The 26,739-nt window shown below is 33.9% G+C and overlaps 1 pseudogene; it reads right to left on the bottom strand.

The window, feature by feature from the left end:
- Positions 1 to 22,621: 22,621 nt before the first annotated feature.
- LOC143628837 (SCARECROW-LIKE protein 7 pseudogene) lies at positions 22,622 to 24,481 on the bottom strand (annotated as a pseudogene).
- Between the last annotated feature and the right edge of the window lie 2,258 nt (positions 24,482 to 26,739).

Raw genomic sequence — 26,739 nt, 5'->3', positions numbered from 1 at the left:
ACAATAGACGGAACCCTAACATAGTCAGACACAAATAGTATTTAGAACATGGAAGGTAAGGGTAAACTGCTAATAACGTTGATTAGGTGTTATTAGTCGTTTACTTCACCGGCCCATCCTAAGCACCCCGTGCTCCTAACCATATTAGCATCCCACCTAACACTTAAACGATTAATCATATTCTGAAAACTTTAAAATTCAAAGGAATGACTAAACAATTAAGGTTACCTCTTGGCGTGCAGCTACTCACGGTTGGCATACTAGTCTTTTCCCTTACAGTTCAAGTCCAAGCATTCAAGGATGCTCGGATCCCTCGAACCATGGCTCTGATACCAACTTTTAAGACCCCGAATCCAGGGAATCCTACAGTTGGTATTCATCCAAAATACTTAGAAAAATACTTAAACTCAACAACAGTTCATTCCATTAAAATAACCAATTCAGAGTATAATTCGGCGGAAAATCATAATTATTAAAACAAGTTCCCAAAACCCGGGAATTATGCCCAAAACCAAATTTCAATGTATTTAGTAAAATTTTAAAAGAGAAATGTTCATTATTAAAACTTCCGACTAAGTATGCCCTCCACCGTCCAAGTAGCTTCGTGCACGTCCAATCGGTAATGCATCCTCCTCCTAACCTGAAACTCACACTAACATGCACACAAAGTCAGCTTGAGCTGAGTGAGTTCAAGTTTTATTAATTAACATCTATAATAATAATCATAATAGTCATCCCAAGAGTTTTAACATAAAAGGGATACAACAGTTAGGCCATCATCATCAATAAATAATCATCCTTATATATATATATATGTATATATATATGTGTATATATATATAAGCATCTTTATAATTACATCCCTATATATATATATATATATATATATATCATCCAAGTAATAACATTAGGGTCGAGCACACGTACAACCCAAACACGTAACATCTCATCCAACGTATGCAAGCACAAAGTAGGCATACGTAACATCCTTAGTCGATAACGACTAATAAACATCGCCAATTATTGGTCATACAATAATACATACAAACATACTATAACATCATCCCAAGGCCTACCCTATACAAGTAAGCCTATATAAAATAGTTTAAACGTTTCATCAAGCAAAATCGCTTAGGGGTGCATGCTAGCCCAAAAACTTAAAAAGAGTAAAAAGGGGCATCATTAACTCACCTGACATAAGGCACGATTTCACCACAAGCTAGAGGACCCCTATGTAATCCCAAAACTCAAACACCTGTCGGTATACATTCAAACATTACTAATGACATCGAAAGGACTCGTTTATCCTACGAGACGTTATAACATGGTTCGAGTTGCCTAAAGCCTCGACCTTATCAAACTCGATCGTAACAGCCCCTGGGGCCTTACATACACCAACACGACCCTTAGATACTCCCGGGAATAAAGAATTCCCAAATTACCCCCGGAAGTACTAGGTGATACCAACACACGCGTTCAAGAGTCGTTTAGGCAATTAACATCCAACTATGTATCGCCCGTAAATTTTCGTTAAAAGGACTTATGCCTTGTAAGTTTGCATTTCCAACCGAGACTCGTTCTAGCACCTTCAGGGACCTCATGGTCGTTCTCGTATGTTAAGTTCTTAACCTTTTCATCCTAGTTATCATAAATTTCAACCTCAAGGGATTAGAATGTAATATTTTTATATCATAAACAAAAAAACCCTAGCCCCTCCCCTCTCCCACCTGCGATCGGACTAAGAGCAGCAGCCAAGGGACCCTATTTTTCTTTTTTGCAGCCAACTCCAAGCGTAAAACTTCAATTCAAGGTCGGTACTACCCTAAAACAATTCGTTTTCACCATTAAACACTTTGTTGAGCATGTTAGGGTTTGAATTTTGATTAAAATAGTTGCTGACAGATTCATAATCGTTTATTGCTCGGTCTGTAACTCGATGAAAATTTATTCGTTTTGATCGATTCTTGTTTCTATTATGTTCTAATTTTAGTCTAGTTTCCATAAAGGTATAATATGTAATTTTTGGACGAGATTTGAATGCTTTTTATGATTTTATAAGATCGAGTGTCAAAGCTGATGTGGGATGACGGATTCTGGTTTGTCTTCCCGACATCATAACTCTTTTTCGACAAGTCCAAATTGGTTGGTTCCACTTCTAGAAGTTAATATTTTGAGTTAGGAACCAATCCCAATTGGAATCGTTTAATTTGGTTGGATAATGATTTTTATAAAAATAAAACCATTTTGTTGCGCACTGAAATAGCTGCACATACCTTTCTGTGTTGGAGGAATTTTTATGATTTTTGTGTCCACTAGAAAAATATAATAATTTTATAAACCTAAGACATTTACTAAAGTCTTGTAAAAATTTAATAATTTATTTCAAAGGTTATCCTATGTAATTAAATGCATCTTCGCATGCTAAAATCTGCACGTTTTACTTGTTATTGATCGATAAGTTCGTTTTAGGCTTAACCGGTGGATGTTCAATTATGTTCTTGTCGGGGCTGTTTGAAGTGAGTTTTTGCACCAACATCTTCCTAGGTATGTCTAGTATTACATACTTTAAAATTATGCACATTGGTGTTCGTTTGATTGGTCAACTAGTTGTAGTTTGAAATATAGTTTTCAGTTGGCTTGAATGGTAGATTGTTGCGTTTAACGCGATGGTTCAGGTAATTAACGACCAATTCAGTTCGGGTGACCTCGGTTTGATGTACGGGCTGTTGGAAAGTTGTTTTTATAAGTAATGGGGCTGAATTGGTTGTCGGTTACTCAAATGGGTCGGTACAACGCGTATTCGCGTTTATTGAATAGTTAGTGCGTTGTACTTGCGAATTACTGACCCATTCGACTTGTGTAGCGTCGTGTGGACTCGTTGGCTGTGAATTTATCATAATGGGTTCACACGGGACTGAGTTGAATGTTAATCTCCTAAACAACTCTTAAACGCACGTGTTAGTATCACCTAGTGCTTCCGGGGGTAATTTGGGAATTCTTTATTCCCGGGAGTATCTAAGGGTCGTGTTGGTAAATGTAAGGCCCCGGGGGCCGTTATGATTGAGTTTGATGAGGTCAAGGCTTTAGGTAACTCGAACCGTGTTAGAACCTCTCGTAGGATAAATGAGTCCTTTCGGTGTCGTTAGTAATGATTGTATGTAAACCGACAGGCATTTGAGTTGTGGGGATACTTAGGGGTTCTCTAGCTCGTGGTGATTTCGTGCCTTGTGTCAGGTGAGTTCATGATGCCCATTTTTACTCTTTTCAAGTTTTGGGCTAGCATACACACCATATTTCAACTTTACCTAATTTTACTCGTTTAAACTAATTGGATGGTTTTATATGGCCTTACTTGTGTTTGTGGGTTCATGAAATTATGGGTGAATTATATTCTATGCTTTAGAATAATTGAGGCTCATTTATGGTTATATATTTTATAAGGTTATAGATATTACTTATGGTCTAGACTCAAGGATATAGGCTTACTCGTATTGTAGTATGTCATGAGATGATATTTATGAATGTGTATGCAGGTGTTACTTTATGACCATAGGTTCACTTTCATGATGATATATTTGGGAAGATATTATTGTATATTGTACGTATGTTTATACATATATTATTATATGGCCAATAATTGGCGATGTTAATTAGTCGTTATCGACTAAGGATGTTTGCGTATGCCTACTTTGTGTTTGCATGTGGATGGATGGTGATCTTGGCCGGGCCAAACTATACTACTCAGGTTCTTAAATCCTGTGGCGGGCCCTGAAAAGCCCGTAAGGGGGGAGGCTCGTGTGGCATGATCACCATCGGATGAGATGATACGTGTTTGGGTTGTACGTGTGCTCGACCCTGATGTTATTACTTGGATATTACGTGTTTGGGTTGTACGTGTGCTCGACCCTGATATTATTACTTGGATATTACGTGTTTGGGTTCTACGCGTGCTCGACCCTGATGTTATTACTTGGATGATATTTATGGGGATATAATTATATAGATGTACATATATATAAGTATGACTACTTATTATTGACGATGGCCTAACTGTTCGTATCCCGTTTTATTTTAAAACTCTTGGAATGATTGTTATGAAGGTCAATTATTAAAACTTGAACTCACTCAGCTCAAGCTGATTTTGTGCGTATGTTAGTGTGAGTTTCAAGTTAGGAGGAGGATGCTTACCGCTTGGACGTGCTCAAGGCTTCTGGGACGGTTGAAGGCATATCTAGTCGGAGAGTTTCGTTGATGAACATTATTCTTTTCAGTTTTTATTAAATACATTCAAATTTGGTTTTGGGCACAATCCCCTGGTTTTGGGAACTTGTTGGATCAATTATGACTTTTCCGCTGATTTATACTCTGAACAGGTTTTAAAATAAATGAATTGCCTTGGGTTTAAAATCACATTTTCCTGGTTTTGAGAAATTTGATATTCCTGATTCCACTGTTTAGTACTCTGAAATGATTTTAAATAAAAAGATGAATTGGTTTGGGTTTTAAATTTTTGTGAAGTTTGGATATGATTACCAACTGTAGGATTCCCGAGATTCGGGGTCTTACAAACTCAGCCACGTGTGGACCCAATATGATAATTTCACAGCCAACAAGTCCACACGATGCTACACGAGTCAAATGGGTAGGTAACTCGCAAGTACAACGCACCAACTATTCAATAAACGCAATTGCGCGTTGTACCGACCCGTTTCAGTAACCGAAAACCATTTCATCCCCATAACTCATAAAAATGAATTTTCAACAGCCCGTACATCAAACCGAGTTAACCCGAGCTGAATTGGTCGTTAATCATTTCAACCCTTGCGTTAAACGCAGCAATCTACAATACTAGTCAACCGAACACTAACATTCAAACTACAACTAGTTGATCAATCAAACGAAAACCAATGGACATGATTTTTAAGTATGATATACTAGACATACCTAGGAGGATTTTGGTGTAAAAACCTCAATCAAAACAGTCCCGGAAAGGTTAGAATTGACAGCCACCCGGTAAGCCTACAACACGCAATTTAACGATCAATACGCGTGATATAATGATCAATTAAGGTGTAAAAGACTTGGGGAATCATAGAACTAACCTTCAATTGATGTTTTATGCTCAAACCTTGGCTGAAAAAAAAAAAGAAAATCTCAGGGGGGGGAGGTGGTTCTTGCTGCCGATCGGACTGCTAGGGGGAGGCTAGGGTTAGGTTTTTTTTTTATGATATAAATAAACATGTTACACTCTAGCCCTTCTAATTTGAGGTATCTGGCAACATGAAAGGAAAGTTTAAATAACTTAACGTACTGGTATGACGAGAAGGTTTCCGAGAAATGTCGGTTAAATCCCGAGGAATATACATAGTCTACAAGCTTTAACCCTTTGAACTGAAAAATTAATGGGTGTTACATTAAATTATGTAACAAATTCAGATAATCATATTGGTGATAATAATCCTTTCCTATTTCTTAATTCTTATTAGTATTATATCACTACACATACATAAACTGATAAAATCTAATCCGAAAATCCCCTAAAATTTGCCCAATGAACACACCTGCAATACCATTAACCCTAATTCATGCACGCTAGATAGATCTTCACATATTCTAAAGGGGAATTAACAATTTCAAAATTAAGACTCTAATTAAGAGGAATTTAGTTTATCAGTCTTCAATTTAGACTTTCCTAATTCCCAAATTGATAACCCTAGTAGGTGAAATTGAACAACATACGGAAGACAAAAATTATTAGACATACAGAAAGCAAAGTGTTGCATCTTCTTTGTGATACGGAAAATTTGGGGGTTGATTTAACCTAGAATTGTAATTCTTCTTTTTCAGGGTTTTCATAATTGAGAGACCGCGAGAGATGGAAAAACCCGTGAGGTTGAGAATCCATTAGATGGAGAGAGGAAATGATGTTGTAGGTTTAGGCGATAGAGAGGAAGTCGAAGGATGTAGATGATGAGAACGCTTGATTTTAGGGTTTTACAAATAAAGAGGTTTTTGAGATGTTATAACCAGTGAGAGTTATCCGGGTTGAACCGGGCTAAATCAATGAGAGCTCACCATTTATAAATAAATTAATCTGGTGGCTTCATAAGGTGTGGGAGTGACCAGAGCTTGACACATAAGGTGTGGGGAGTGACCAGAGCTCAACACATAGGATTTTAGAGGTTTCATTTATATATATTAAGACATATAGGAGAGGATCAAGAGAAAACTCATTCTTAGAGTGAAAACTAAAAAACTCCTGAAGAATTATTTTTAACTAAAAATAAAAAAGTTTTTTCAAATTTTCATTTCTTCCATTCTTCTTATATTCTGTTACTCTTCACCGGAAAAATATAAAAAAATTAAAAAATAAAAAAGACGTTGTAATGCACATACGTATTACTATACGATATTGTTGTAGTACACATGTGTAATACTGCGTATTTATGTTCAATAGTGTCTAATTGCATATATTCAATATTTGTGTATTGTATATATGTAGTAGTATTGTATTATATGCAAAAAAATATTTAAAAAAAGTCGATGTAGTGCACATGTGCATTAGTGTTGTATTTCACATACATGCTAATGTGTATTCGATGTGCGCATTAGTCTTATATTGCATATATACAATAGTGTGTATCAAATATGTGCAATAGTGTTGTATTCTATGCAATATAACACTCTTGCAAATGTACAATACACACTATTGCACGCATGTACTACACCAACACTCTCACACCCCCGTTTTAACGTTTTTATACTTTGGGGTAGCATTTATACCTTATTCAAAGCATTTACTTCGTTGATCATTTTCAAACTACAATTCGTATCATGGACTTGTGTTTTTACTTGCTTACTTGCTTCAATTTCAATTTCAAGTGGTGGCCTCGATAAGTATGATCATACGCCCCCATTTGCACTCGGGACCATTTTGTTATGAGTGAAAAAGAGACCCCCGATCCGAGTATGTTGGTTGTTACCAACTGGAAAGGACCTTGGATACGATTATCTGAGTACGTTAGTTGTTACCAACTGGAATTGACTTTACTTGCGCTATTTACACTAGTTCATGGAATTGTATGATTTTCTATTACGTATATATTTAAACTTGTGTGATTCTCACCAACTACTTGTAGTTGACTTTATTTTTATACATGCTACATGTACAATCATTAGTGGTTTAAGAAAAGGAAGAGAAACTTGAACTTAGGTTATCAAAATGATGGATCAAGATGCAAGTTGCTAGTTGTTTTATTTCCTTGTATTTTCTTACTTTCAAACTTGTGTGTGTGATGTTTTAAATTGATTAATGATAATATTTTCATTTAATAGTGTCACATGTGTTTTGAGAAATATGTACGTCACACTCAGGCGTTTCCGCTTAAGTCGGGTTGTTACACTGATAAATCTCAATAAACCATTAGTTTTAAACCAAATATATTTTTAGGTATAATATGCGAAGCCCTAGCCACTAGCTTATCATAATTTTGCCCAGATGGGGTGTTTCCACTCCTTTTAAGGATTAGGTGTTTATCGTTTAATAACATTTTTTATTTATGACTAAAAACAACCATAATTGAATATTCTAATCATGATAGATTTAAGCTGATTATTTTGGGTATTTTTTTATTTACGTCACGAGTGAAGAAGAAGAAGAAGAAGAAGAAGAAGTTAGCTTTAATTTAACATTGTAATTGATTTTAGTTTTTTGTTTTCTAGGATACTCAAAAACCCAATTAACCCCAACCCAAAAAAACCATGAGAGATTCGGGTCGGGTTTTGGGTCTAGATTTAGAACATTGAAACCCAAAGAATCTAACCCAAAAAACCTAAAAACATAAAAACTTTATGTAATACGTGTATTTTGTGTTGTGTGATTTGAGTACTTTATGTAATATGTGTATTTTATGTTACGTAATCTATGTACCTTGTGTAGTATGTGTAATTGGTAATTTATGTAATTTTGTGTATTTCGTGGTTGGGTAATTAATGTAATTTTGGTAATTTATGTATATGTAATTTGGGTAATTTATGTTATTTGTGTATTGTGTAGTAACTTGGGTTATTTGTGTACTTGGGTAATTTATGTAAGTTGCGTAGTTGTTATAATTTGGGTAATTATGTAATATGTGTAGTTTGGGTAAGTTATGTGTTTTTGTACGCAATTCCCTGCATGTGTGTAGACACTAAAAAGGAAATAATGAATCAATCATAATCTTTCAAAAAGATTTCAAAATAAAGGGAATGGTGAACGAACGAAGTTTTTTATAATTATAATATATAGTTAAATAAATAATAGTTTTTTTTACAAATATCTTTTATTAATTTTATAAAAATCTGATACTATTTTTATTAAAAAAGATAATCAAGATATAAAAAATATAATAAATAATCTGCAGTAGAGTTAAAAAATTTTAATCAATAAATATGATTGGAATTTTTGTCACTTAATGGTTTGGTGTTTTACTTTTATACTCTTTTCCTATTTAATATTATAGTTTCTCTCTTATTTCTTAATATTTTATGATGATTTAATTACACTCACAACTCTAATGCATAATTAATTAAAGGTGTAGTCTATAATTGATTCTCATAGTTTTTACAACTTAAGAGTTTCTCAAATTATTTCTCCCCTAAATATATATCTATAATATATATAATTGAAAACCCTAAAATCCTACGTGTTGCGATATAGTCGCTCCCCCCTTTTATGGAAGCCACCAGATTGCTTGGATTTTAAAAGGAGGTCTCTCATTGATTTAACCTCTTAAACGGGTTATAACATCTCATTAAATTAAAAATTAATCTTACCAATTATTTGATAGGAAAATCCTATAAAATAGGGATATACTAAAATTTAATATCAAATTTAAAAAGAAAAAGATATTATTTATAATTAATAAACAATTTTATAGTAAAAAACATAAGCGGGTCATGGGTCACCAAATCCAGATAGCTTTTAAACAGGTTATAACATATCATTTTTTATGAAACGCTTTCATTATCAAACCCTAAGTGTATTATTAACTTTCTTATAATAAAGAAAATTAAAATCCAAAAAGTAAATATTAAAACACGAAAAATGTAAAACAACCATTCTCTCAAGCCATCAGATTGCTTTATTTGTAAATGAAGGCTTCTCACGCATTTGACTCGAATTCGCGGGTAAAGACCTCACCAAACCCATATAGCTCTTAAACGAGTTATAACATCTCATTATATTAAAAATTAATCAAATCAAATATTTGATATGAAAATCCTATAAAATAGGGATATACTAAAAATTAATATCTTATTTTATTTAAAAAAAGATATTATTTATAATTAAGAAACAATTTTATAATAAATAAAATAAATGGTAATGGGTATCACCAAAAGCCATATAGCTTTTAAACCGAATTATAGTATATCATTTATTTATGAAACCATTTCATAATCAAAACTCAAGCATATTAATTATTAACTTTCTTACAATAAATAAAATTAAAATCCAAATATACATATACAAATATTGAAAACGAATAATATTAAACAATCCCCGTAATACGGGGGATAAAATCTAGTGTGTATATATATATATATATATATATATATATATATATATATGGTTGATTTCAATTAAGAATCAATATGAGTTGTAAGAACTTAATAACTTAACTAGTGGACCAAATTAAAACACATCATCTTCTTTTAAAAATGAGAAAATTACTGTTTGAGTCCCTATGGTTTTAAGGTGGAGGCACAATAAGTCCCCTAAAAATTTTTTGAACTAGTTGAGTCCCCGTGGTTTCATAAATGAACCATTTGAGTCCCTGCTGTTACTTAACTTTCATGGTAAATCTTTCATTTTACTAAAACCACATGGACTCAAATTGTTCATTTCTGAAACCACAGGGACACAAATGGTTCGTTTCTGAAACCATGGGGACTTAACCAGTTCAAAAATTTTTCGGAGACTCATTGTGCCTCCGCCTTAAAATCACAGGGACGTAAACAGTAATTTTCTCTTTTAAAATATTATAAGGGTATTTTAAGTATCACATTAATTTGTCTCTTTCCTCTGTTGAATATTCAAAGCACAAGCATCTATGTCTTTTATCTCTTTATCTTTCTTTAAAATAAAAATCTACACTCCTGACTTGTTGCATTATACAGGATTTTACTTATGGTACGTTTATAATTACGATTGTTTTTTATTTGGGTTACATTATTGATTTACTTTAACTTAAAACTTTTTAACTTAGAAATTTTAAATAAGTGAAGAACTAAGAATAATAAGTGTACAAAATTGCTTTCTTCTATATTGAGTAGTATGCAAAAAACTTATCGGTGATATAATTTTTTCCGTGCATATAATATGAAATGTGTTTGGTTTGAATGTTTGTTGTAAGTTAGGAAATATTTTTGTCATGGGTTACATATGATTAATGTTATTAATGTTTTGATGTGGTTATATATCTTTGATCTAATTTATGTAATTTGTGTGTATGTATGCTAGTATTATTTGTTTAATTTAAAATATATATATTAATTTATGTAAGTTGTGTAATTTGTGTGTATGTATGCTAGTATAATTTGTTTAATTTAAAACATATGTTATAATAAAGTAATTTGAAAAATAAGTATATCTAAAGTTAAATAAAACGTATTTTTATTCCGTGAATTCAAATGAATCAAATATTTTTATTTTCTTTTTGAGTTTTGGTTTTTTTACTTTATTTTTTATACCTTTTAAATTTAGTATTATGTTTTTTACGTCTTTTTTTAATGTTTTACTTAATTAACTAAAAAATTAATCAAATAAGTTATTTTTTTTTTGTTTGATGCCCATCGCATCATGTGAGCATGGTAGCGTGAATTTGAACGTTACATAATTCGATACAATTTGTTTATGCTACGACTATAAACAAACATGCTTCGATGCCCTTCTATTTATAACGTGACTATACTTTTAGGTATCTTTCGTTTTTATAACAAATACATTAAAGCTAAAAAACTTCATGTCTGCCACAACGTGCGGCTTTGATTTTGCTAGTTACCTTGTAATCACTAATAATAATTGAATTATGTTTTTTTTTTAATTTTAGATTCGTGTATCAAATTTATATCTTTAGTGATGATGTGGTTATTTACATGTATTATTTTATTCACATACATATCCTTTTACTAGTATTATTTAATATATATATATATATATATATCCTTAATTTTACGTTAATTTATTATTTTTATAACTTCTATAATAAGTTACACTCATGTAATCTAATAATTGTGTAATTTGTAATATATATTTAATTTATGTCATTTACTTATATGTGTAGTGTATATAACTTGTATAATTTTTGTAATTTGAGTAATTTGTAATGTATTTAATTTATGTACGTATTTGGGTAATGTATGTAACTTGCATAATTTTTATAATTTGAGTAATTTGTGTATTTTGTGTTGTGTAATTTATATATGTTGTGTGGTATATGCAATCGGTAATTTATGTAATTTGTGTATTTTGTGGTTGAGCAATTATTGTAATTTAAGTGGTTTGTGTGGTTGATATGTAATTTGTGTAGTTTATGTAATTTGTGTATTTTTGTAATTTAGGTCATTTATGTAATTTGTATAGTTTGGTAAGTTATGTGTTTGTGTATGTAATTCTCAACATTTGTGTAGAGAGCAACAAGGTATAAAGTTGATCACAAAAAATCTTTCAAAATGATTTCAAAGAAAGAGAAAGTGATAAAAAAAATAAGAAATTTTGAAAAAGAAATACTTAAGTAATAATCAAATTTCAAAAAACTAGTATTAAAAGTAAAAAAGAATATTAAGATGAAAGAAAGGAGTATAATCTATAACAGGATTAGAAAAAATGATAATTAAACATGATTTTTGAAATATTTTTTGTCTTTTGTTTGTTGGTGTTTTTTACTTTTATACCATTTTCCTATTTAATATTATATTTTCTCTTAATATTTTATTATGGTTTATTCACAACCACAAATCTAATACCCAATTAACTAAATGTGTGGTCCATATTAGTTCCTTAAAGTTCTTACAACTCAAAGAAATTCTCAAATTATCTCTCAAAGAGGTTAAAGAGGTTCTCCAATTATCCATCCCATATATACAGATATATATATATATATATATATATATATATATGGATGGATGGGTTCTAGTGAAAACTAATCTTAAAGATAAAACTTAAAAACTCATAAAAAGTAAAAACTTCTAAAAGACTATTTTTAACTTTTTTAAAAATTTTTTTTGAAGTTTCTTTTTTTTTCTATTATTCTTATATGATGTTATTGGTTCAAAAAAAAAACCCTTCTCGGTAACCTCGTCGGTATAGTGCCCATGTGTAATAGTGTGCATTGCATATATGCAAAAGTGTTTGTATTGCATAGAATACAACACTATTGCACATATTTGATATACACTATTGTATATATGCAATATAAGACTAATACACACATCGAATACACATCAGTACGTATGTGTAATACAACATTAACGCACATGTGCACCACATCGACTTTTATTTTATTATTTTTTTTTTCATATAATACAACATTACTACACATATACAATACACAAATATTGAATATATATGCAATAAAACACTATTAAACTCAAAAATACATAGTAATACACATGTGTAATACAACGGTATCGCACAGTAATACGTATGTGCATTACAGCGGGTTTTTTTATTTTTTTTTATATTTTTCGAGTGAAATATAAGAAAATATAAGAATAATGGCTAAAATAGAATTTTGAAAATATTTTTTATTTATAATTAAAAATAATTCTTTAAGAGTTTTTAAGTTTTCTCTCTAAAGGTGAGTTTTCTCTTGATTCTCTCCCTACATATATATATATATATATATATATATATATATATATATATATATATATATAATATGATAGTATGAGTATGATGGTTTTGTTTTATGAATTGTTTAAAGATTAAATCAAATTAAAAAATAAAAATAAATGTGTAATCATTTGTAACTTAACATTAATTAGTATTAATTACCAAAAGAAACTCCTAAACTTTTTACTAATATACGTCTACAATTAAATAATCCGAAATTAAAAAGAAAACTTATGAGTGGCCAGAATCTCTTCTCGCACTTCTCACACTAAAAATACTTCTAAAATGAACCCAATCCTATATATATAGGATCAGGATCATGTGAGAACTTTTTTGTAATTGAGAACTATGAGAACCATTTTGGACAACAAAAAAACCCAAAAAAAATCATAAAACAAAAAAAACACAAAAATAAAAAAAGTAAAAAAATCAAAGTTCTTATTTATCATCCCGGTTTCTAAAAAAAACCGTAAAAAAAAAATTCTCGGTTTAGCTAAATTATACATATACATATATGTATAATATGTACATATATGTACACACATGTTTTTTTCCTATACACATATGTATAATTTAATATAAATAATAATGTACATATGTGTACAATACATAACTAGAGATTAAATGAAAATATACATATGTGTATAGGTATAATACGAATTAAAAAGAAAAAAAAATCGGTTTTTTTTATTATACATATATGTATAATATGTACACACATGTGTTTTCCTATACACATATGTAAGGCCCCGAACCCGGTAGCCCTACTTTAACGTCGGATTTACTCATAAACACAGTTCTTGCAATCAGAGTTAATTAAAACTTCCGCGGAAACGTTTACTTGAAGCATTCGATACAAAACATTCAATCTCTTCTTTGATACTATAAAACAAATCATTATATTTAAAACATCTTTTCTTCCATCTCAAGATGCCAGCCGTTCAATCCATGCCATGTGCCATCCTCATGCTAGTTCTTTGGTCTGATCACCTGCGTGCATACTAAAAGTCAGCTACGCTGAGTGAGTTCTAGTTAATCAAGCAACTTATCATACAACCACTACATGCATCATATACGTATCCGCAGACACGTAGTCCACTATCTAACCTGCTTACCTTACCACTTAGCCTCTTATTTACACCTACCACCTTGCCACTTTAATAACGTATAACGTTATGCCACTTTGCCACTTTAATAACAAATAACGTTATGCCACTTTGCCACTTTGCCGCTTTAATAACGTAGTCACGTATAGGCTTACCCTACCACGTGCTATCGTCGTGCCACTAACACTCTTACTACACTCTTGCCACTTCTAACACGCTCTACCTCTACTTGTCTACAACATGCTTCATATCATTTACATAATAAGCAAGTCACATCATAGCATTCATACACACTAATAACCACTTGGCAATCACTATCCTTGGCGATGCGTGCAATATCCGAAGATCGTTCACGCACCAACAAGTATTATATAATAGCTACCTCGTATAACATCTATAGCATACACTTACCACTTAAGGTAAGTGTATTCACACTTCACATCGAGTATGCACACAGCCCCGAAAACATAACAAGGAAATGGGGCTAGAAACTCACCTGAACTCTGCTTCTTCCTCCGATAGTTGTAAATCCCTTCTTTAACTGAGCTCGGATGACTGTATAAGTTACACGTATCAATACTCGCCTGATTTAATCTAGTGGCCTAGTATTAGCCTACTTTTACTTATCGTTTTTAATTTATTTTCTAATCGAACTTGACTTTAGGCGAAGTTAAACCTTAGGCGAACTTAGCTTTAGGCGAAGTTAAACCTTAGGCGAACTTAGCTTTAGGCGAAGTTAAACCTTAGGCGAACTTAGCTTTAGGCGAAGTTAAACCTTAGGCGAACTTAGCTTTGGGCGAAGTTGTCATCAGGCGAACTTAGCTTTGTAGGCGAAGTTCATCAGGCGAACTTAGCTTGCAGGCGAAGTTGTCGGCTGCAGCTACTGTTCGTCCTTAATCATCTTCGTTTCTTAACCAAATAACTCGATTTAGGTATCCACGGAATCGTCTGACCAGCGCCTACAAACCCCAACCATCAAATCGGCCTAACATCGATGTTTAAGGGGTGCGATTTAGGCATATAGGTTACGGGTTCTTTTATCAATCGATTAACCCATCAAATCTTAACCATTTTCAGTAAGTTTAGCTTTGTAGGATTCGTTTTTACCATACAAACACCAATCTATCATTTCTATACTAATCCAAACCTAAACGAACATGTCCTCGATATAAACGTACCGTAAATGAGTCGAACTACGAACACGAGCTGGTCTTGTTGCTTTGGTTCGTCACGACGATCTAGCACCAACGAGCTCGGGTCCTTGCCTTTGGATCTTGGTTCGGGTTGTGTGTGTTTTGGAGTGTGTAGAGATTAGGATGGATAAATGGATGGAATGGAAATGATTGGGGTTTAAGGGGGTATTTATACTCCCTTAAGCCCATGGACCGAAGGCCCATATTTCTTTTTGGTCCATATCTAATCCCATCTAATTATCCTACTAAGTCTTCATATTTTGCTATTATTATTATCGTTCCACTAACTCGTTTATTTCACCCGACAAAATAATATATTAAATATTACTTTAGAAATTTCTGGATGTTACAAGTCTTCCCTCCTTAAAGAGGTTTCGTCCCCGAAACCTAGCTTATTTCTTACAAAAGGAATACCTTTTTCTTTATAATCACACACTTTATTGAATCACCTTTGATTTCTGAGTTATCCTTCTTACTCCCGACTTTGCAGCCATCGAATGGTGGTTATGTGTTTTAGCTATTTAAGGTAGCTTGTCCATGAGGCTCTCGATGTCTCAAGTCTCGTCTCGTCTTTCCAAGGGCTTCCTTTGATGCTTTTGTGACAATTTGGCAACTCTCTTAGCATATCTGACTACAAGCTCCAAGCGTGACTTCTTCATTACTTTTTGCAGTTGGAGTCATGTTGTTTTCGTATATCGCTCTGCCTCAGATTCTTCTCGTGTCCGCCTCTTTTGTAACAGTCATCTATCTTATCTCTAAGGAAACACAAATGTTATCACTCTAGGAATTATTTAGTACATGATTCGTAAGGTAAGTAGTTAATGACGTTGATCAAGTGTAATTAACTATTTGCGTTACTCCTTAGGTTCTACATACTTCCCTTCATGATTTCACTTGTGCTTGTTTATACTCTTAAACAGTTAATCAGTTAAGATCAATTAATCCTATCCCTAACCTGCACTCATTCTTCATTTAGCAAATAAGCCAACATTAACATACACCATTTACCATACACTTTACCTTTACTGAGCTTGCTTGAGTGACACATGGCTATCTTGAACTGGCATCTTCTTTCTTTCTCATTTTAAATCCCATTCTCTGTTCGAGTCTAAGCATGTAGGATGCTTAAATCTCTCGAACTTATGCTCTGATACCAACTTGTAAGGCCCCGAACCCGGTAGCCCTACTTTAACGTTGGATTTACTCATAAACACAGTTCTTGCAATCAGAGTTAATTAAAACTTCCGCGGAAACGTTTACTTGAAGCATTCGATACAAAACATTCAATCTCTTCTTTGATACTATAAAACAAATCATTATATTTAAAACATATTTTCTTCCATCTCAAGATGCCAGCCGTTTAATCCATGCCATGTGCCATCCTCATGCTAGTTCTTTGGTCTGATCACCTGCGTGCATACTAAAAGTCAGCTACGCTGAGTGAGTTCTAGTTAATCAAGCAACTTATCATACAACCACTACATGCATCATATACGTATCCGCAGACACGTAGTCCACTATCTAACCTGCTTACCTTACCACTTAGCCTCTTATTTACACCTACCACCTTGCCACTTTAATAAAGTATAACGTTATGCCACTTTGCCACTTTAATAACAAATAACGTTATGCCACTTTGCCACTTTGCCGCTTTAATAACGTAGTCACGTATAGGCTTACCCTACCACGTGCTATCGTCGTGCCACTAACACTCTTACTACACTCTTGCCACTTCTAACACGTTCTACCTCTACTTGTCTACAACATGCTTCATATCATTTACATAATAAGCAAGTCACATCATAGCATTCATACACACTAATAACCACTTGGCAATCACTATCCTTGGCGATGCGTGCAATATCCGAAGATCGTTCACGCACCAACAAGTATTATATAATAGCTACCTCGTATAACATCTATAGCATACACTTACCACTTAAGGTAAGTGTATTCACACTTCACATCGAGTATGCACACAGCCCCGAAAACATAACAAGGAAATGGGGCTAGAAACTCACCTGAACTCTGCTTCTTCCTCCGATAGTTGTAAATCCCTTCTTTAACTGAGCTCGAATGACTGTATAAGTTACACGTATCAATACTCACCTGATTTAATCTGGTGGCCTAGTATTAGCCTACTTTTACTTATCGTTTTTAATTTATTTTCTAATCGAACTTGACTTTAGGCGAAGTTAAACCTTAGGCGAACTTAGCTTTAGGCGAAGTTAAACCTTAGGCGAACTTAGCTTTAGGCGAAGTTAAACCTTAGGCGAACTTAGCTTTTGGCGAAGTTAAACCTTAGGCGAACTTAGCTTTGGGCGAAGTTGTCATCAGGCGAACTTAGGTTTGTAGGCGAAGTTCATCAGGCGAACTTAGCTTGCAGGCGAAGTTGTCGGCTGCAGCTACTGTTCGTCCTTAATCATCTTCGTTTCTTAACTTAATAACTCGATTTAGGTATCCACGGAATCGTCTGACCAGCGCCTACAAACCCCAACCATCAAATCGGCCTAACATCAATGTTTAAGGGGTGCGATTTAGGCATATAGGTTACGGGTTCTTTTATCAATCGATTAACCAACCAAATCTTAACCATTTTCAGTAAGTTTAGCTTTGTAGGATTCGTTTTTACCATACAAACACCGATCTATCATTTCTATACTAATCCAAACCTAAACGAACATGTCCTCGATATAAACGTACCGTAAATGAGTCGAACTACGAACACTAGCTGGTCTTCTTGCTTTGGTTCGTCACGACGATCTAGCACCAACGAGCTTGGGTCCTTGCCTTTGGATCTTGGTTCGGGTTGTGTGTGTTTTGGAGTGTGTAGAGATTAGGATGGATAAATGGATGGAATGGAAAGGATTGGGGTTTATGGGGGTATTTATACTCCCTTAAGCCCATGGACCGAAGGCCCATATTTCCTTTTGGTCCATATCTAATCCCATCTAATTATCCTACTAAGTCTTCATATTTTGCTATTATTATCGTTCCACTAACTCGTTTATTTCACCCGACAAAATAATATATTAAATATTACTTTAGAAATTTCGGGATGTTACAACATATGTATAATTTAAGGTAAATGATAATGTACATATGTGTATATTACGTAACTAGAGATTAAATGAAAGTATACATATGTGTATAGGTATAATACGAATTAAAAAGAAAAAACAATTTCGGTTTTTTTTAATGAAACCGGAATGAAATATAAGAATTTTGGTTTTTTTACTTTTTTAAAATTTTCGGTTTTGTTTGTTTTATAATTTTTTAGAGGGTTTTTTTAGTGGTCCAAAATGATTCTCAAAGTTCTCAATTTGTCAATGGTTCTTTTAGGATCCTTACCTTATATATATATATAGGGTAAGGTTAAAATGAAAACCAACTTGAGTTGTGAAAACCCGCGAAAATCCTATGTAACATCGTTTTTTTTTTTTTTGTTACATGTAATATATGTTGTAACATTTAATACAAAACATCGAAACATAAAAAAAATGTTTTGTTATTTTTTAACCTTTTTTTACTAATTTTTATATATGTTTTCAGGAGAGAGAAAAAGTTATGTTTATATTTACATTTTTTATTCATTTTAATTATTGACCACAAGATTTAAACATTAATTAAAAACATGTGGTTGAGAATGGGTTTTTAGAGTTTTCCAACTCAAATGGGTTTTCATTTTATACTTAGCAATATATATATATATATATTAGGTTCATTTAGAAAGTGTTTCTTAGTGTGAGAAGTAATTACAGCCAATTAATTTTTTTCTTTTATTTATGATTTATTTTAATAGAAAGGGCATCTTAGTAAAAAAAACTTTTTTTTCATTTATAACAAGTAACTTATGTGTGGGATAAGTTACATATTTTTTGTTTTTAATTTAAATATTTTTACAATATAACTAGTTTCATTTACCATAAAATAATCGATCTTCATAATTCCAATTTAGCAACAAATTTAACTAAGTTACAAACTTTTTTTTCTTTAAAATTGTTTGTTTTTTTATATTTTTAATTTATGATTAATTCGTTCATTTTAATTTTTCGAACTTAACTAAATTTAGGAAGATTTTCAACTTTATACTGAATTCGTAAAATCACATATAAAGTACATAAATGATCATACACACGATAAAATTTACACATACAACGAAATGCCACCTCCACAGTGTATATATATGAACCTACACACGATAAAATTTACACATGCTCAATTAGAAATACCATCTATACAATACATACATGAACTTACATAACTACAAAAGATAAAATTTACATATACACCATTCGAAATACCAGCATGGTACATATATGGACCCACATGCGATAAAATATACACATATACAATTCAAAATACCACATACACAGTACATATATGAACCTACACAAGATATAATTTATACATACATAATTCAAAATACCACCTACACGGTAGGTACATATATGAACCTACACACTACAAAATAATTTTTTTATTTTTTACATTAAACTACATTTAATAAATAACAGATCATGCCAATAACCTACACTTGTAAATTTTTCACATACACATTCGTGATATCACCTACACAGTACATATATGGACTTACACAATATTATTTGTGTAAAATAGTTTGTAAAATAATTTCATGAATCATATTATTTATGATTTGAAACAAATGGAAAAAAAAAAGAAAAAACAACAAACTAAAGTTATATCGTGACGTATTTCAATATTTGTCTATTTGAAACAAAAGAAAAAAATGAAGTCAAACCTTGGTATTAAATTCGGATAGTAATATTATGTTAGTATTAATCATTAAATGATTTATTAGCAAATGTTTAGGGAATCCATTGATTGCAAACACTTGTTATGGTAGAATAAGACCAAAGTACCCATTTTCTAATAGAAGTCTTATAAATGAATTTCATATTTATTACAAGAATGCCATTATAATTACTAGCCATAGATCAAACATATCAATGGCTCAGATTTATTTCTCGCACTTCTCCCTATAATATCACCCACCGTCTTCACCATCTCCAACTTCCCGTAGCCACCCTCTTCGGCCTCATCGCCGCCACTAACCCACCACTAAGGACGTCGCTACCTCCATCATCTATAAAGGACGCTATCACCGTCGTCACAAGCCCCCTCTCTACCCAAATTCCAGCCAAACCCACCACCGATATTGCCGGAAAAACATGGAGCACCGCATGCCAAATCCCACTGGCCTCCAGCGGTCTCTCTCTCTCTCTCTCACTTGCCAGAAAATGTTTTTTCTGAAAAATGTGGACTACAACTGGCTGTGAGGACTTGCAATACACCGCCAACTGATTACCACATGCTATTGTGAGGGGATGATATTTTGTATGAACATCGACACCAAAATCATCCGTATTCAACCCCCAAATGCCGACGGCGACACCAAAATCAAAACCCTAATTTCGTATTCAACCCCCAAATGCCAAATATATCAAGATCTACCTACATATCAAGATCAACCTCTCAAATCATAAACACTAATGATTTCGTCTGAAATTGAACTGACATGAATCACTAGCACCACTAACGTCGCTGCAACTTAATCGCCGGAAACGTGGTCGGATTTAGTGTTAGACTTTGAACTTGATGGTAGACTTCGGTTACTCCAAAAAAAATCCTTAGCTAGGGTGGTCGGATTTAATCGTAGACTCGACGGAGGAGGATGGCAAAGGTGGTGGTTTCTGGTTGGGTGGGAGGGTGGTGGTGTAGGGATGGGTAGATGTGGAGAGAGAGAGTTTATCTTTATATATATAATTTCATTTTAAAGAACAAATGTGTAAAATGACTAATTTGCCCTCATGTACAAGGCATATGATCTAACTTAAAAAGAAAAACTAAATAGGTTAGGGCTAAAGGATAAACGTTGTTAGATTTGTAAACATAAAGAATAAAACAGATCAATTTTGAAGATAAAGGACAATAAGTGAAACTGAATACATATATAAAGGAAAATTCTGTAATCCTATCTATTAAAATACCAAATCACCATTTTATCAAATCTCAGCACGTATAACATGAAAATGGTTATTTAAGTAAAAAAAGTTCAACAAATACACGTTAATTAACAACTTTAAGACTACACGCTATGGGCGGCTTTAGTGGCGGTGAAGGAGGGGAAGACCGCAGAGGGATGTTAAAAGAGGAGCGGTAAAGAGGGTGGCCTTCAGACGACTGGCGGTAAAGGAGTGGATGGTGTGGGCCCTCATGCTTTTCAGTTTATCTCTCATACACAAACATACATTTATATGTATGTATGTATGTATGTATGTTGTGGCGGAAAAGGGGCTGTAAACCACATCATGGCGTTATGGAGAAAGGCTTTGAAACCCGTTTCCTATGTGGCGATGACGTGAAGGGGCTTTAAAACTTCTCCATAATGAGGTGCCTAAGAGCATTCTCAACCCATCCTCTAAAATTTTGTAAGGGGAGATGCAAATTATAGGCTGCGGTTATGAGTGGTTTTGAGTGCAAATTTTAGGGTGAAGAAAGAAGGTAATGGATTTTTGTAAATTTAGGGAAACTTTGTTTGTCCCTATTTATTTTTTAATATTTGCTGAATTGGTTATGAGTGAAGGAGAGAGAATATCGTAACGATAAAGATATAAAAAAATATTATTTAATTAAACATAAAAAATAAATATAATACTTTTTTAGTGTAATTATTAAAAAATAAAGATAGAGGATGAGCTAGGAATAGTCTAAAATAGCAAATTTCACCTTTCTTTTTACACACCAAGGGGGCGTTTGGCTTAGCTTATTTAACCATTTTTATAGCGTTTTTAGCTTATTTTTACAAAATAAACTTAGTTTGATGTTTGGTTTAGCTTTTTAAGGTTATGCTTATAAGCTTATATAAGCTAATTTGAATAAGCTTATCTGAAGATGGTTTTTTAACTTATTTTAAGAGGCTTATTTGTGTAAGTGTGTATATTACTCATTTGCCCTCAAATGGTGGTGGATTAATAATTATTGAAGCAACTTATTACTAACAAATTAAAGAATAGTGGATTTAACAACTTATTATCAACTTGTAGAATATAAACTAATTCAAACACTTTAAAAAAGCTTATCAAACAAAAGAAAATAAGCTATAAGCTCTTTCAAAATAAGCCAAAAAATAAAAGCTAAGCAAAACGCCCCCCAACTCCCTTAAGTAACAAAAGGATTTATAGCAATATGAGCAAATATGTAGAAGCAAGATACCACAACGGGCATCTGCAGCAATTTCAAAAAGAATATGACACTGAAATAAACGCAATTCAAATTCAAACATATGTAAAACTTAAAATAAGTAAATAACCAACCAACCAACCAACCTGCAACTCAATTGACTAAAACAAAAGCTTCAAAAACACCATTAACGGCGGAACTACTTCTAAACTTGGACCAGGCTTCATCTTCATCATCAACCTATACTAAAACAAGCCAAAAACTTAAAAAAAAAAACACTATTAATGGCGGATTCAATTGTTTAACCTGTACTCATTACACCATTACCAAAAACAAAAACATTATAACAATAATTAACACCACGAAGACACGGTGAGAATCGGAACATCATTCCAAGCTAGAGTAAGAAATCCAGGATCTGAATCAAGTAAAGCATACATCTCACTGTAATTGTAACTCCATAGCAGAATCTTCGCTTGACTTATCGCATAATTGCTGAATTTCACCTTCTCGAATCCAGAATTCTCCATCAACATCAGCCATTGTTGTTTATCCTCAATCCGTTCTCTTTTCCTTCCTTCCTCGAACCCTACCGCGGCTGCAATTCGTCGCCCGAACAACGATCTCTCCACCTGCAATCTCTCCATCGAGTCTCTGTTCATGTTCGGTTCGAGTGACTCGAACAGAGCGGAATAAAACGTTAGCGCGTTGGCGAACCGGTCACCGAATCCAACTCGATTCAAACTCGCTTCGTATTCGCCTAACGTGACAATACTCGGATTCAACGACTTCGCTAGCTTCAACGCTTTAACCACACCGCCAGAATTCAAGTTTTCGTCAAGCAAATTATACAACTGGAGCATGAAATTAACGGCTAGAAACTCATTCTCCCTGATCCAGAAGCTAGACACGGTTAGGTTTTCAATCGGAGTTAAAACCGGTTCGAATTCGAAATTCAGATCTAGAACCTTGGCGAACTCACGGAGGCGGTTAGCGGTTGCGAGAAGCTCAGGACCTGGCGAGTCTCCGAGTATTAAAGCTGGAATGCCTGAGATCCGAATACTCGCAGGTTTGCCAGCGGGCCGGGTCGCTAGGGCTTGAAGAAGAGACGCCCATTGAACGCCTTGAACTATTCCGAAATCGACGATATGGATTTTATCTGCGCTCTCCGCTGCTTCAAGTATTGCTTGATTAGCGGTTAGGTGAGCGAACTTGAAGTACGGACAGGCGTCGTTGAGAGCTTTGTAAGTGAGAGTGAACTCCGTTGGCGACGTCACATCGGCAATCGTTTTAGGTGTTTTTGCCACGCGGCTGTGTAGAGCTCCGGCGAAGTAGAACGCTACTCTCTCCGTCGGATCTCCGTGCTCGGCGGACACCGAATCGCGAAGAAGCTGAATCAGCGGCTTTAAGGTCTTCTCCGGTTCAGCATCGGCGATACGAGCGTAGTCGGTTAGGGTTTTCAGCAACGGCTTTGTCAAAATCCGGTTCGGTGTATAAGAACTATCCGGTTTCTGTTTGACCGGCGGCGGCGGTGGAATATTCTCAGTCGGCGGGGTCCAAGGAGTGGTTGCATTTGTAAGTCGACTCGGACAGTCGGAAAAAGGATCTGCGGCGTACAGATTGAAATCTGAAGCCGGCTGTATCAAACTCTCCATCCACTCGTCGGTGTCAAACTCTCCGACGGAACCAGACGCCGCCACAAAATCAGCAAACCTAAACCCTGGCTGGTGGTGATGCTCCAGATTCGAAAACTGAAATCCGGCGACATCCGCCGGTCCGCCTTCAAACGGGTCGGAAAAGGGGTACCCTAGAGTCGGAGACTGGTGGCCGGCGGCGGACCAAAAGGGGTTATTAGCATTTATTGAGACTAAGGGTTGCTGGGTTTGCTGCTGATGATGAAGTTGCTGTTCTTGTTGTTGCTTTTGCTGGATGACTTGTTGGGCTATGGCCATTAAGTTGCCGCTGTCGGTGCACATATAGGCCATTCTCCGGCGGAAGAGTGCCGGTGACGGAGCGTATCACATCAGTAGATAATAGTAACGGAGGGTAAATATATATATATCAACAACGGCAACTTGGAAAAAAGGGAAAATTTTGAGAGTCAATAGGGGGGAATTGAAAACCAATTTTCAATAATTAAAGTTCTCTTTATTTGGTTGTACATGTACTAGTATTATTTATATCCATCTCTATAATTATACTAAAAACATTATTTTTTTTATTTTTAATTAAATAATATTTTTTTATATTTTTATCATTACATTTTCTCTCTCATTCACTCACAACCACTTTCAAAAACATTAAAAAATTATAGAGCTAAACAGTGCGCTCCTCTAAATTTAACCATGAACAGTAACATTTTCTCTCTACTCTTCTCACAATCATTTTTTACCAACTCTAAAAAATGAAGAACCCCCTCACATAATTTAGAGAATCCATTAGGAATGCTCTAAAAAAATGGAAGGCACCTGACCTATCTGCCGGAATAGATAGGGGTGTCTATTTAAAAGTCTTTTTTTTTTCTTGTTTTTTTATGTTCCTGTTGTCATTTATTTTATTTTGTTTTTCTATTTTCTTTGGTTTTGTATTATTATTTTTTTTAAAATGCTTTCTTATACTATTTGTTTTAAAGAATTCGTTATGCTTAATTGTCCATTTTAAAATTACATAGAGACAACATAAACAAAACGTTGTTTATATATACATATTAAATCCATCACAACGAGTTCATACAAAAAACAAATGTAAAAATCAATCTAAAATGCAGCACCACTCGCGTCGTTGTCTCATCAGCGTTCGGCCAGCCTATCCCCTCCATCGTCGTCGCCTCATGTGGGCGCCTAATGTGCTCACCTCATAGTTGAAACATGGCGGCAGCAGTCTGTACACCTCACCAAAGCAGTGACCAGCCTGTCATGCTCATTAATCTTCTGGACAATGTGCATGCTCTGTGCCTGGAGACAGTCCAACTCGCGCGGTGTAATCGACGACTGAATGGGTAGCTCATCCAGCTAATTGTACTATTTTTTGTTCGAATTTTGTGAATTAAGCTACAAGAAAACTCCCTTGGTCCTTAAGCATGTCCATATTCATTCCCTTGCTATAAAAAACCGAATTTGGTATATTTTTTCATTCGATTTCGTCATTAAACGCTTATTCTATTGCTTAACCGAGTTATTTGACTAAAATTAGCGTTTTAGACTTTATTATATAAACTAAAGTATCAAATGTCACACCCCCCCGACCAAAGGCGGAAACGCCGGGGCGTGCGTAGATTGAAATCATGCACATGGTATTAAATGTAAAAACTCCTATTAAAAGAAACCAACGAATTATTCAAATATAATCCAAATAGAAAATATGACATAGCACTTTATTCATTCAACTTCTAAGTCTGACCCATTGTGACATTTGAGCCAAAACAAGGTACACCTCAGTACGTATTTACCGATTAAGCAAATAAACGCCTTTTGTGTAACAAACGAACGATTAACCGAATGGGTCGGGTGATGACCCAGATATCTCGGGGGGGCCATCTATAAGTGATATACGTTTAATACAAGCTAAAACATTATAAATATGGCCTTAGTTTTATAGCAAACAAGTTAAACGAAAATATGATCGTTTAACTACCCGCTATAGATTTAAACGCGAAAGATAGTTACAAACCAAGCATTGTATCATCCTTTAAGCCGAAAAAGACTTACCAAACACTTATTTGAAATGTTTTAAGCGATCCGTGAAAATATTTTTGATTTTTACAAACATATAGTATGTTTTTATAATTTTACACAAAACTAGCCGAAAAACACTTGTTTTCGCGTTGTTTAACGCACCCGATAAGTTTTTCGCGCCAAAAACCGAACCCGAACTAAATTTGGACTGGGCGTTTTATATTTGGGCTTGAGAAACCAGATTATTGGGCCAAAACAGCCCATCATGGCCCATAATGATGTTCCGATCGGACCAGCCCACCCCACCCCCCATTTTTTTTTATAAAACTTGTTTAGGAAGCTTGTTTATCCAATTTGGTTTATAAAAACCGAGGTCCAAGCAGCTGCAAGCTGAAATTCTAGAAAACCTTCAAACCCTAAGGTAAAGAGCATAAATAAGTAGCTTTTGAACTTGTTTAAACTTTTTTAATACCATAAAAACATGTCTTGGTTACTAAAAATCATTCCTAACCGTGTAAAAATCCTAAAAATGATCCATAAACATGTTTTGATCATACACATGGTAAGGAACCTATTTTGATAGTTTTTTTTGGCCATAAACACGGATTAAAGGGTTGAAACGGCGTTTTTACGGTTTAAAAGTTTGTTTTTGTGCACTAGCCGAAACCCTAAGTTAAGAGATGTTATGT

The sequence above is a fragment of the Bidens hawaiensis genome, unplaced genomic scaffold, assembly GCF_021521415.1.
Source record: "Bidens hawaiensis isolate Kalapana, Puna unplaced genomic scaffold, B.hawaiensis_p1.1 tig00005079_1, whole genome shotgun sequence".
NCBI lineage: Eukaryota > Viridiplantae > Streptophyta > Magnoliopsida > Asterales > Asteraceae > Bidens > Bidens hawaiensis.
The sequence above is the reverse complement of the archived record's forward strand: the minus strand, read 5'-3'. Positions and strand labels throughout refer to the sequence as shown.